This window comes from Hordeum vulgare, chromosome 7H (assembly GCF_904849725.1).
Source record: "Hordeum vulgare subsp. vulgare chromosome 7H, MorexV3_pseudomolecules_assembly, whole genome shotgun sequence".
Taxonomy (NCBI): domain Eukaryota; kingdom Viridiplantae; phylum Streptophyta; class Magnoliopsida; order Poales; family Poaceae; genus Hordeum; species Hordeum vulgare.
Genome location: NC_058524.1, coordinates 23,005,494 through 23,016,952, shown reverse-complemented (window position 1 = coordinate 23,016,952; position 11,459 = coordinate 23,005,494). Strand labels below are relative to the sequence as shown.

The following is an 11,459-nucleotide window of genomic DNA, read 5'->3' as shown; positions in this document are numbered from 1 at the left end:
TCTCCTTATCTGATTGTAGTTGAGAACAAATTGAGAACAAATTGTTATACCTTCTGTAAGAGTGTTTGTTTGTTGGTGGCCAAGGATTAAAGTAAATTAATAGACAAGCATATGTCTGAATTTTCTTCATGTGGAACGATCTAATCTTCTCTATGAGGCCAATGATCTTGCTCATTTATTTATCTGTAGTTATATTTGATTCGTTTTATTTCTTCATGGTGCTGATGATGATTAGTGTGAACCTTTCTCAATGAAATCACAAATGATTACATAACCTACTGCCTTCCTTCTGAGGCATCATGATTCCTGGTATTCTATTTCTGTTTTTTTTGTCTTTTGTTTTTATTTCCATTGAATTGTTGTGTGCTCCAGGTCAAGTGATGATTACAAGTGCATAGTTCATATTGAATTGTTGTGTCCATTGAATTGTTGTGTGCTCCTGGTATTCTATTTCTGTTTTCTTATTTGTCCTTTGTTTGAACTAAACTAATTAAATCATTTTCTATTAGACTAATAAATATGCTCTTTTTTATTTGCTTTGATGTGAGCAGTGATGAGACAATTAAATAAATATGATCTTCCAGGTGTGATTATCAATCGCTACGTTCTTGCTGAGCTCCTATCCTGTTGTTTTTGTTAATTCAGTTTGGTTTCCACGGGAAACTTTTATTGTGATGGTTGACATGATTTTTCCAATCCTTTTTGAGGATGATGATTTCATATTTGTCGCCCCAGTCTTAGGGTCTGCAATGTTGTTGGATCTGTGCTGATTGACATACTTCTGAATCTGACTCTGTAGTAGATGATTTCATAGTTTGCTGCACCCTTATACCCTCCCATACAATTGCAGATTTGTTTAATTCTTGTCTTCCAGTTGGTTCTGTTTTCAATATATACTTGATTTTTCCTTTGGTGATGGCAGTGACGATTTGCAAATATTCAAGCTCAACAGACCAAATTACAGGTTTTCTCTCAGGAGTTGATTTGTATGCCGATTATCCCGCTGAACCGAGCCGTCACCAAAGGAAAAGTCAATTGACGAAATTGATTTTGTTTGCAATTCATTATTCTTCTCTTTTTGTGTTTGTTTTTGTTTTCTGTTTTTTGGTGATGTAGTTGCGATGATGATAACAAGCTCCCTCTTCTGAAAGCATTGATATTTCCGGAGCCGCCTAAGAGCTTTCGCCCTGCCAGGCTAGAGAGCTAATGCTGCTAATTCCTTCCTTGGATGTCTGAGCCTAGTTCACATCTCCCCATTTCGTATTTGTATCAATTTTAGTTTCTTTTTTTTTGCTGCTTGTTTTTCAAACATTTTGCTTTCTTTGTTTTTTGCCCAGCCAAGTTTTATTCTCTGAAGCTGATTTTATATGCTAATTAAGTGATTTGAAGGCTGTTTTGAAATGTAGATGATAGTTTTTCAATTACCTTTAACAATGTTCTCTTCTTGAAATATATTCAATAAAAACATTTCATACATTGTCATCATCAGTACCACGTGACGAATTCTACATTGACTCTTATTTTACATGATGTATTTACATGATATATCTAATAAATCTTAACCATTAAATTTTAAATCTAATGGCTGAATTAATCTTGATGATGCCATGTAGAGGAGTCAAACGTGATTTCAATTGGTAGAATATTCCGTAAACTTTTCCGTAAACTTTCCGGTTCCGTAAAACTTTTCCGTAAATAATTTTGCTAAGTTAAATTCTTGTTACTAGCAGGTGTTGAGCTATGGATCCCCAAGAACCACATGATCAGCACGCCGATCAGCTCGCGGGAATGGGTGAGGCGGAGAAGGAAAGATACATGTGCCAGATGATTTTTGAAGATGCAACGGCCATATATCATGATGACGACGGTGGAGAGGCGTTTAGCAATCAATTTTTGAACGACTCCGGTGACGGAGCTGAGAATATAGAACATGTAGTAGATGCAGAAGTGCCCTCCGGAACAAACTCTGCCAATGTATATCTCAAGTCACTGTTGACGCAACAATTAATTTGTATTGCACTTACTAACGAATCTTTATTTTTCCGTTTAGGCGCCCTCCGGAACAGCTAGCGCAAGTACTGAGACAAAGTCGAAACGAGGCCCGGCCGCAAGGTTGAAAGATACTGCAAGGTACTCGATCGATAAAGTTGCTGCTGATGGCAAACCACTGGAACCCCCAGAAACTTATCGCAAATTTATAAATCAGTGCGGAGTTGTTGTAAGAGACCTGGTCCCGATCAACTTAATAGAATGGAATAAGCCGAAGACCGGCGCCAACGTTGGAGCTACTTATGTCGATGACAGATTGAAAAGAGTGCTTTGCGACACGGTTTGGCTAAATTTCAGCGTAGCGGAAGATAAGAAGAAGAAAGTCGAGGAGTGGGCTTTGAAGAAGATGGCCACACAATTCCAGAGGTGGAAGAAAGACTTGTGGAAGAAATATAAGGAGGAAGATCCAGTTTTCACTGGGAACCTAGTGAAGATAAGAGACGCTTGGCCTGATTTTAAGGCGTACAAGAAATCGGGTGTCTTTACATCCTGATCAGCCACAAATACGGAGAATGCGAAGAAGAAGAAATATCACCATATTTTGGGGTCAGGTGGCTACATGACTGCCCTGCCTAGGTGGCGAAGCTATGAAGATGCGCTTCTGAAAAGAAATATCATTCCACAGACACATGACTGGCCCGATAGGTCCAAGTTCTGGTTGTTCGCGCATGGGGCAACGTTGGACGCTGAGACTGGGATGATTGTTCCGGAGGGACCATGGGCGGAAAAAATAAGACAAGTCGTATTAGATCTAGAGAAGGCAATAGAAGCTGTTCGAAAAGGAACTTTTGTTCCCGATAGAGAGAACGACGAGTTGATGAAGGCACTCGGGAACCCCAAAAAGTGGGGACGAACACGAGGCTTTGGAGCCACTACCCCGTGGAACCAAGGGTTTCCGGCGGACCTTGGCACTTACAGAAGCCGTAGTAGAAGCAAGAGGAAGGCGCTGGAACGGATATCGACATTAGAAGAAAAGGTGGCGTTTCTCTTGAAGAAAGGGGGACACCCTGTACCTGACACTAAAGAGGAGGAAGAAGATCCTGCACCTGACGCTGATCACCAGCAATTAGAAGACGATCCTGTAGCAGATCCCGTCCCATCTCAGCATAGAAGCAGCGTGGGTTCCACGCAGCTGCAGCTAGAAGACGGTCCTGCAGTCGAACCGTCGGCGCCTCACTACCCCGTGGATGATGTCACGGAGAAGACAACCTGTGAGATACATATGCCAATGGGGAACATATCCTTCATGGTGGCGTCAGGCTATGCTTTACCGAATCAACCTGGAGCAACCTACCATGGTGGTCAGATTCCAGCATCCCATGCTCGTGTCGGGTTGTCAACAATTACGCCGGGATGCCAGTCAATTGAGCTTGATATTCCTGGAGGTGAAGGCGAGAAGACACTGGGAGAAATGGAGCTTGGTATCATCTTGTGGAAGAAGAAACACATCGTGTTTCCTAACGCGGCGCCAAGGCCACCGACTCCTCCAGGTACAAATGCACCACCTCCAACAATTACTGAATGTTGCACCACATGTAAGCCTATTTTTAATAGTTTTTTCACTTTCGTACAGAGAATGCACGACCTCCAAGTCCACCCCCCAACGCACCTCCAAGTCCACCCCACAACGAAGATTGGGAGCCCGAGGCCGAGAGTCCATCGCCCGTGCACTCCAGTGAGCCGACGGATGCGCCCACTACGGGTACGGCAAAGCGGAAGCTGCAGTTCAGAAGAAACGGGTCTCCTCCCAAGAAGAGAGAAAGGAAACCCAAGAAAGTCAAGACTCCCCCGAAGTTACCAGGCCTGATGACTCCGGAGGAACTAGACGAGGCCGTGAAAGCCAAAAATAAAGCATGGTTCGCGCGGTTTCCCCTGAAGCCCCCTCCAGACATCTGGAAAGAAACTCTGAAGAACATACCAAAGTGGAAAGTTGAGCGCACCATCGACAACTTATATTATCCTGAACCGCCGCCACCGCCGGAACTTTCAGACTATGAACGGTACATTGAAAAGATGCACACCGCACAGATGAAGGAGGCGGAGCAGATGAAGCAGGCGGAGCAGATGAAGCAGGCGGAGCAGACGAAATGCGGGAAACAAGTTCCCCAGCTCGGACAACAAGAAGCACAGTCAATTGCCCCGCTCAAGGTGTTATCTGACCAGGCTTCAGTGTCCGATCCACGCATGGGCGACGTAGGTTACGCTATTGCTGATGTGGTATATAAATATAAGCCCGAGCACCCTCTGGTCGAAAATCCTAGTGCTCTAACAACCCAACTATGGAATTTACATGTTTGGTACTTGGAGGCCGCAAGGCAAAAGAGAGACTGTATCATGGCGGCAGTTCAGGATCAACACTACTTCGGAGAGTACGGTGTGGAGATTGGGTTCGATGATTTTTCCAGATGTACAATCAACGTGCCCTCGACAAAGCTATCATCAGCTGCTACTGTTTGTAAGTGATTTATTTGTGTAATTTAATTATTTAGTTAAGCTCGTGTTCATTGCCCGTATAATTATCACTCACGAGACATTCTTTTTGTACGCTACTATGCAGAATGAAGATTCGTGAATGCAGGCTGGCAGGAATCTGGGACTTTGGGTTCATTGACCCGTATTCGTTTCATCAAGAGACAATAGAAAAGTTCAACAAGGATACACCGGATGATTTGCTAAGGTTTTTGAAGCGACAAAGTACCAAAAAAGAAATACTTTGGCCCTACGGATTCAAGTGAGTGTTACTCTCTTGTACACATTCCATTTTGCTTACCTGATGTTAAGTGTAATTGATGAGTATGCATGACTGCGTGTGTACACGTGCGCAGGTCCCACTTCATATTGTTCATCATTAGAATCGATCAAGGACAAGTTGAAGTCTGGGACCCGTTAACCTGGGACGCTGACACATGGAAGAGCGCACGTCAGATGCTTCAAAGGTATATATATATCGGCCTCTTTCGTTCATCGGCCTCTTTTTCGTTCATTTCCTGATATCAAGTAAGTAATAATTAACTCTTGTATTCATTTTTCTTTGTCGGCCAGGGTTTGGCAAATGTTCATCAAGGAAGAACCCGGTACATGGGCAGACAAGCTCCACTTTCAGATTAACAAAGTAAGTAGTACTACGTACCCTAGTTTCAATACCATTACCATTCTCTTGATTATTATTAATTTGACTGAATTATGTTCTCGTATATAGAGCGTCCCGCAACAACCACGGGGCACTGATTATTGTGCATACTACGTTTGCGAGTACATTCACAGGATTATCAATGAGAAATCCCGTACTTCCAGAAATCTAGAGGTACGTAACCGGATCTTCACAACTTTATTTATGTTGCCATCAATTATGTTTAGTTTTGTTCATAACTTAATTGTTTTCATCTACTTCTTTTAAAGCTGCAACGAAAGCGGGCGATGCTCAGACCAATCCAACGTTGCAAGGCAGTTGCAGAGGAATTGGCAGGATTTCTCTACACGCAAGTCATAGATAAAGGCGGAGAATTTTCCATCCTATGAACCAATAGCCAGCTCCCTTCTCTATGCAAGTATACAGCTATAGGAAACGAACTTCAAATTATGTAATGATAATCGGTCGAGTACTTCGTGTTACATGTATATATGAAATTTTATTTGGTGCATCAACATTTAACCGCAAACACGGAATCGGAAACACTTAACCGCAAACATGGAATCGGTGTTTCCGGATACGTGTTTCCGATTACGTGTTTCCGATTCCGTGTTCGTAAAAAACGAAACACGGACACACGGAATCGGAAAGACGTAAACGGAAATACGGAACCGGAAACACGTAAACGGAAATACGGAAAATACGGAACACGGAAACACCGAAATACGGAATCGGAAACCCTGAAAAGAAAAGGAAAAAAAAAGAAAAAAAAAAGCATTAGGACCGGTTGGTGTTACCAACCGGTTCTAAAGGTCCTCCCCTGCGCGCACTCTTCGGCGCCCACGTGGATGCCTTTACCACCGGTTTGTAAGAGACCGGTGTTAAAGTGGGGGGCCTTTAGTCCCGGATACGTAGCACCGGATGTGTATCCGGGTCCAAAGGCCCTTACCAACCGGTTCTAATGCCCTGTTTTCTACTAGTGTTTCATAATTGCATTCACATCAGCACCATTGAAAAGTTCCTGTAGCAGCTGCTCATCCCAGCCTTATGTGACAGGATCGATCAGATCAGAGATCCTAGTAATGACCGTGTTGCCTCTCTGAGACATTGGACTTCGAGTATCACCTTATATATTTTTGTCCGGACCAATGCGCCAAATAATTTCCTTCTTCACAGCATCTCCAACAACCTTTATATATTGAATAGCTAAAAACTTGTTATAGCAAGAGGAGAGAGAAGGTTTACAAAGCCAACATGTTTTTTGCTTTGGTAGCTTTTGTATGTTGGATTGTTATATTTGCACAAAACACACAATGACATGTGGGGCAGTTTGTCATAGACACGTTGCACACTTGCATACGTACATGTATATGTATACTAGTACAACTCACGTTTACGTACACGTGCACACACATGTACACCTACACACATGAAACGCACATACGTACACACACATACACATACATCCCAAACACGTACATACACAAAAAACACGTACACATGCAACACACACGTACACATGTAGCACACACGCGTACACATACACAAAAACACGTACACGTACACACGCGGACACACTGCGCAGGCGCAACACACACTAGTACACGGACCCAGTTGTCATTCAGACAAAATGAGGCTTTAGCAGGCTTGCTAAAAATTTACAAAGTGGTCTTTGGCTTGGCAAATGTGCAAAATGCGGGTGCAAATATAACAAGCTTTGTAAAAAAAATTTGAAGGACCATTTATACAAAGGTTGTTGAAGAAGGTTTTTTGACTAAGATTTATAAAATTGCAAGTGAATGCAAATATACAAAAGCTGTTGAAGATGCTCTCAGCAGTGCAACTCCCTTCAGGATACTACGCCATGTATATGGATGCCATCCTTCTCGATGGCCTCAAGAACTGAGCAGTTTGAAAAGTATCGTGCCTTAAACACCTGTGCGCACAGCGTATCCGGGGTGTCAACTAGTCTCCAGCCTTGCTGAGAGAGCATAGCGAGATTGAAAGTATGATGGCTTCAACAAAGAGTATTGCCTTGTATGGTCTTAGTGAATAATGAATAAAATTGATGCATGCATCGCGCTGAGGCTGGGGTCATCCTCCTTTTTGAAAAAACAAAACCTATCGTAATATCCCTTTTCCAAGGATGATAAATTAAAACTTCACTAAAATAAGACTCCAAATATCATGTCTATTGGGTAAAACAGATTGGAGATCACCCGTGCATTTCTCGTCAAAGAGATCAGTAAAGCAGATAACAATCTAAATCTAAGAGTTCTGATGCGGTACTGCAAATGCTTGGTCTTATAAGCTTGCCCATGCTAAGGGTATCTCTAGTGGAGTCCTTGTACCTTTTTCTTACAAGGAGTATTATCTCCGACCTTTGCATCAATTGATGCACACATCCATATTATTAAACAAAGTCTTCACAAAGCGAGAATTCCGATACAAGTTCACAAGTAAAACCGAATAAAAATAGAAAGCCACAACAAGCGTAAAAAATAGGACAAGATTACCGTCATCCAAACCGGTTGTAGGTATTCCGTCCTATCGTCTTCCAACGTTTGCACACATAAGCCATATGTTGCATGATTTTCGCATGACTGAGTAGTGACCACGTACGGATCCAGATCCAGCCAATCACCCGGAAGATAACCTGGAAATTTTTTCTGATTTTTTCTCTATTAAAAATAAAGTCATCTCGACAATTTCAGATAGCCCAAATAATGCCCACACTCCTACTTGAAATATGCACCGCTGTCTTAGGCTCTACCTTGTTTAGACATGTCCCAAATAAAGCTGCAATGCTATTAGGAGGACTGACATTGAAGGGCACACATATTGTACACCATAATAATTTAGCTAGTGGACATTTGAGGAATACATGTTGTATTGATTCATCCCAATCGCACATACCCTATACTAAGCATGTCGCTGTCACTTCTTATAGTGTTAGAATCCATTCCATCATTGTCCACCGGTAGTCGCAGTAGCCACGACAGGTCGAGGGGGAAGCAAAGAGGTTGCCTCACTCTTCTTTTACTTTGCTAGCGCTGCCGTGTTGACTACCGCCCTTTTTGTTGGTTGACGTCCCCGCCCACCCATCACCACGTTGTCAACGATTTACTGTGGATGGGTTCCTCGCCTGCTCTTGACTTTTTGCTGGTTGGGCTTACAAATTTGGCCATTTATGTGTCTCCAGCGCTATCGCTAGTGTCGAGGGGTGTAACGGGAGATGACCTACTCATTCGTTTGGTAATTGGGGAAGGGAAAGCTCAACATTGGCTCATAGGATGACAACGTTGGGGTGGGTGGGAAGCGTGGTGGTGGGTGGGAGGGGGCGTGCGAGTTTTAGTCTCTCGAGTGGCCACATGCCACATTTGAGAGAATGGTGGCAAGTTTTCGGGATCACAATTAAAAAATTGGATGGGATTCAAAATTTGTTCGCAGTTACAAAATAAAGTTCACATTTTTGGAAATAATATTCAAGTTTTTCATGTTTTCTTCGCTTATTTAAAATTTGTTAGCAATTTTGAAGAAGTTTAAAATTCAAAACTTGCTCGTAATTTAAAAATGATGAAAAATAAATTAATATCATTTTTTAAAATTAATTTAGAAAATATTGTTCATTCAAAATACGTTCACAATTTTCTAAAATGTAGTTTTTTAATAAATTTAAAAAATATGTAGCGTCTAAAGCCGCTATTTTGGGTTAAAAACAGACTAAAAACCTAAAAGAAAACATAAACAAAATCGGCACGTGTAAAATGGGCTGGCCCATTTGTGCTGCCGTTCATAGAAATCTCAATTGTTGGATGCCTGTGGATGTCATACAGGAGCTCTCCTTGCCCTAGACTTCAATTGAACTCGCAATTATGGGCTTTTTTTCTTTTATCCCTTTCAACATGTCTTTGTGCTATCTTGTAAGAATTTTGTCGTTATCATTAAAATAATAGTGTGAAATGCAAATGACCGGTTTAAAAATAACTTCACGTCCATGCAGCAACACTTAGAGATCCTAGAAATATTAAATTGTGGCGTTTTGGTCGAGGGAATATCTATATCTTAGAGCAAATTATCTAGGAGATCAAAACCTTCTTTGTTACACTAGTAAAGATTGTTTCAAAGAAAATGATCTAAACCATTTATCATAAACATAGTTTTAAATTGTCACCTTTGTGATGGTGTGTGATATAGAGGGAGGGTTCCTCGAGCAAGCTATCAAAACACCGTGTGTGAGAGTGGTGTGCATCCCACATGGTTGGAACAAAAAAACGATGTGGAATGTGGAAGAGCATCACATATGGTTAGTTCGTGAAAACTGTGCATAATGTGCACGTCGTTGCACATGATTAAAAAGAAAACCTGTGTGTGATGTGGAGGTCATCTCACCCAATTTGAACAAGAAAACAGTGTGCGATGTGAAGGTCATCACATCCAATTTGAACCAGTTGAAAAAACTACCTGGGGGTCATTGCACACCGTTTTTCTACACAAACTCTGTACATGCGAGGTCTTCACAAGACGTTTAATTATGCCTAAAATCATTTAAACAACAATTAATTTACTATGATCACTTCTTCAAATACAAACATAACACAAAACATAATGCACATTTAAAATCCATTATTATATGATTATTTCCAAAAGGTAGCAAACATGGCATGACTCAAGCTTTTGTGAAAAGTGTTCATTTTTTGACCGGAAAAGTAGTGTGTGTGTGATTATTCATTTTTTGGTGTGTGTGTGTGCGTGTGTGTGTGCGTGCATGCGCGCGCGTGTATATATATTCATCACCCAGGGTGCAGAATGAATTATTTTGCACCCGAGATAATTTTATGACCGTTTTGTAAAAAAAATACGTTTGATATACAAATAGTTACATTCATATTGATTCACTATACAAAATTCGGCATAAGAAAAGTAAGTTATGAGTCATAAGATCATAAAATTGAAATTTATATGTATAATTTGTAATGTGTTTTTACATTTGCAATTTTATGTCACATAAAATATATTTTTTGGCGCCCAAGATACATTTTCTTACCTTCTCTTCTCACTTCCGACTTAGACAAAATTTACAGGACTTAAAAATATGGTGTAGTGATGTAATAAGAGAGGGGTGAATATTTAATCCACATATATAGAAGACAATGTTTACTGGAGCTATACCACATGTTACTTTTCACCATCAGCGTGTTGGTAACTTCTTCTGACTGTATAGTTTGTCTAGGTGTCACTTTCCTGATATATGTATTTAAAAGATGTATTTCACAGCTTTGAATACATATTCATTTGTTATTGCTTTGCATTGACCGGGGCAAATCATGCATGCATTTCAATGTTGCACCCACCCAAATGCTCGCTTTGTAGCGAAGCAAGCCATCCTCCCAAGCAAGGTTGTCAGAATCGAGATTTTGTTATATGATTCTACGACTTTAGGATCTGATCAAATCCTTTGATTCTATGATTTTGGTTCATAGAATAATTGTTTCTATGATCTTGATAGTGAAGATTCTACGATTTGCGCTCCTGCCATCGAAGCTCCGATCCGATTCAGGATCACGATTTTGACAACCTTGCTCCCAAAGAAAATGCCTTGAAGGAAGACTGGTCCTTAGTGAGCTTATCAATGATTGCCTTCACTGTCGCATCCGCCATGTACCCACGACACACATAGTTGAGGCATTCTTGTATACTAGAAGTAATGGGAAACCCCTCCCCAACCAAGATTGCTGGATGATGAGAGAGGATGTCAAATGCTTGATTCATCTCCACCCTTTTGTACTCAGTGGTGTATTGGGGGCCTAGAAATTTCGTGAACACCTTTTGCTGCCACTGCGCCGTATAGCCATTGGTCGCCAAGATGCAGATGGTCAATCCTCCACACCCCACCTAGAGATAAGAGCGTCGTTGAACTACTATCAAAAGAACTGCCAACATCTCCTTCTCATACTTGACAGCCCCTAGAGCCATGGCCCTAGTGCTCATCCAATGAACTTCATAAGGTTGCAGTCTTGCATCAACATGGATCTTAAACCACGAGTGTTGGCATTTGTCTCATAGACGATGAGGCTGGAAAAAATCAGGAATTAAGCGCCAATACATGTGTTGTGACCAAGACATCCTTCGGAATAGAGAACACTGTAGCATGGTCATCAGTTCAAGTGAACATTACATTTTTCTTTAGTATATATGAGTGAGCATGTGAAAAAATACTACTAAATTCCGTACGAATTTGCGATAGTAACCTGCAAGCCCAAGAATCGTTCTTTTTAAT

At 41.3% G+C, this 11,459-nt stretch overlaps 3 non-coding genes across 3 annotated transcripts; all 3 read left to right on the top strand.

Moving 5' to 3' along the window:
- The first annotated feature begins 219 nt into the window (after positions 1–219).
- LOC123414523 lies at positions 220–297 on the top strand. The gene has a single exon (XR_006614460.1). It is a non-coding gene; the product is annotated as a small nucleolar RNA U83 (small nucleolar RNA).
- A 407-nt stretch (positions 298–704) lies between these two features.
- LOC123414540 lies at positions 705–794 on the top strand. The gene has a single exon (XR_006614476.1). It is a non-coding gene; the product is annotated as a small nucleolar RNA U31b (small nucleolar RNA).
- Positions 795–914: 120 nt separating this feature from the next.
- Positions 915–1,018, top strand: LOC123414514. The gene has a single exon (XR_006614451.1). It is a non-coding gene; the product is annotated as a small nucleolar RNA Z107/R87 (small nucleolar RNA).
- The last annotated feature ends 10,441 nt before the right edge of the window (positions 1,019–11,459 follow it).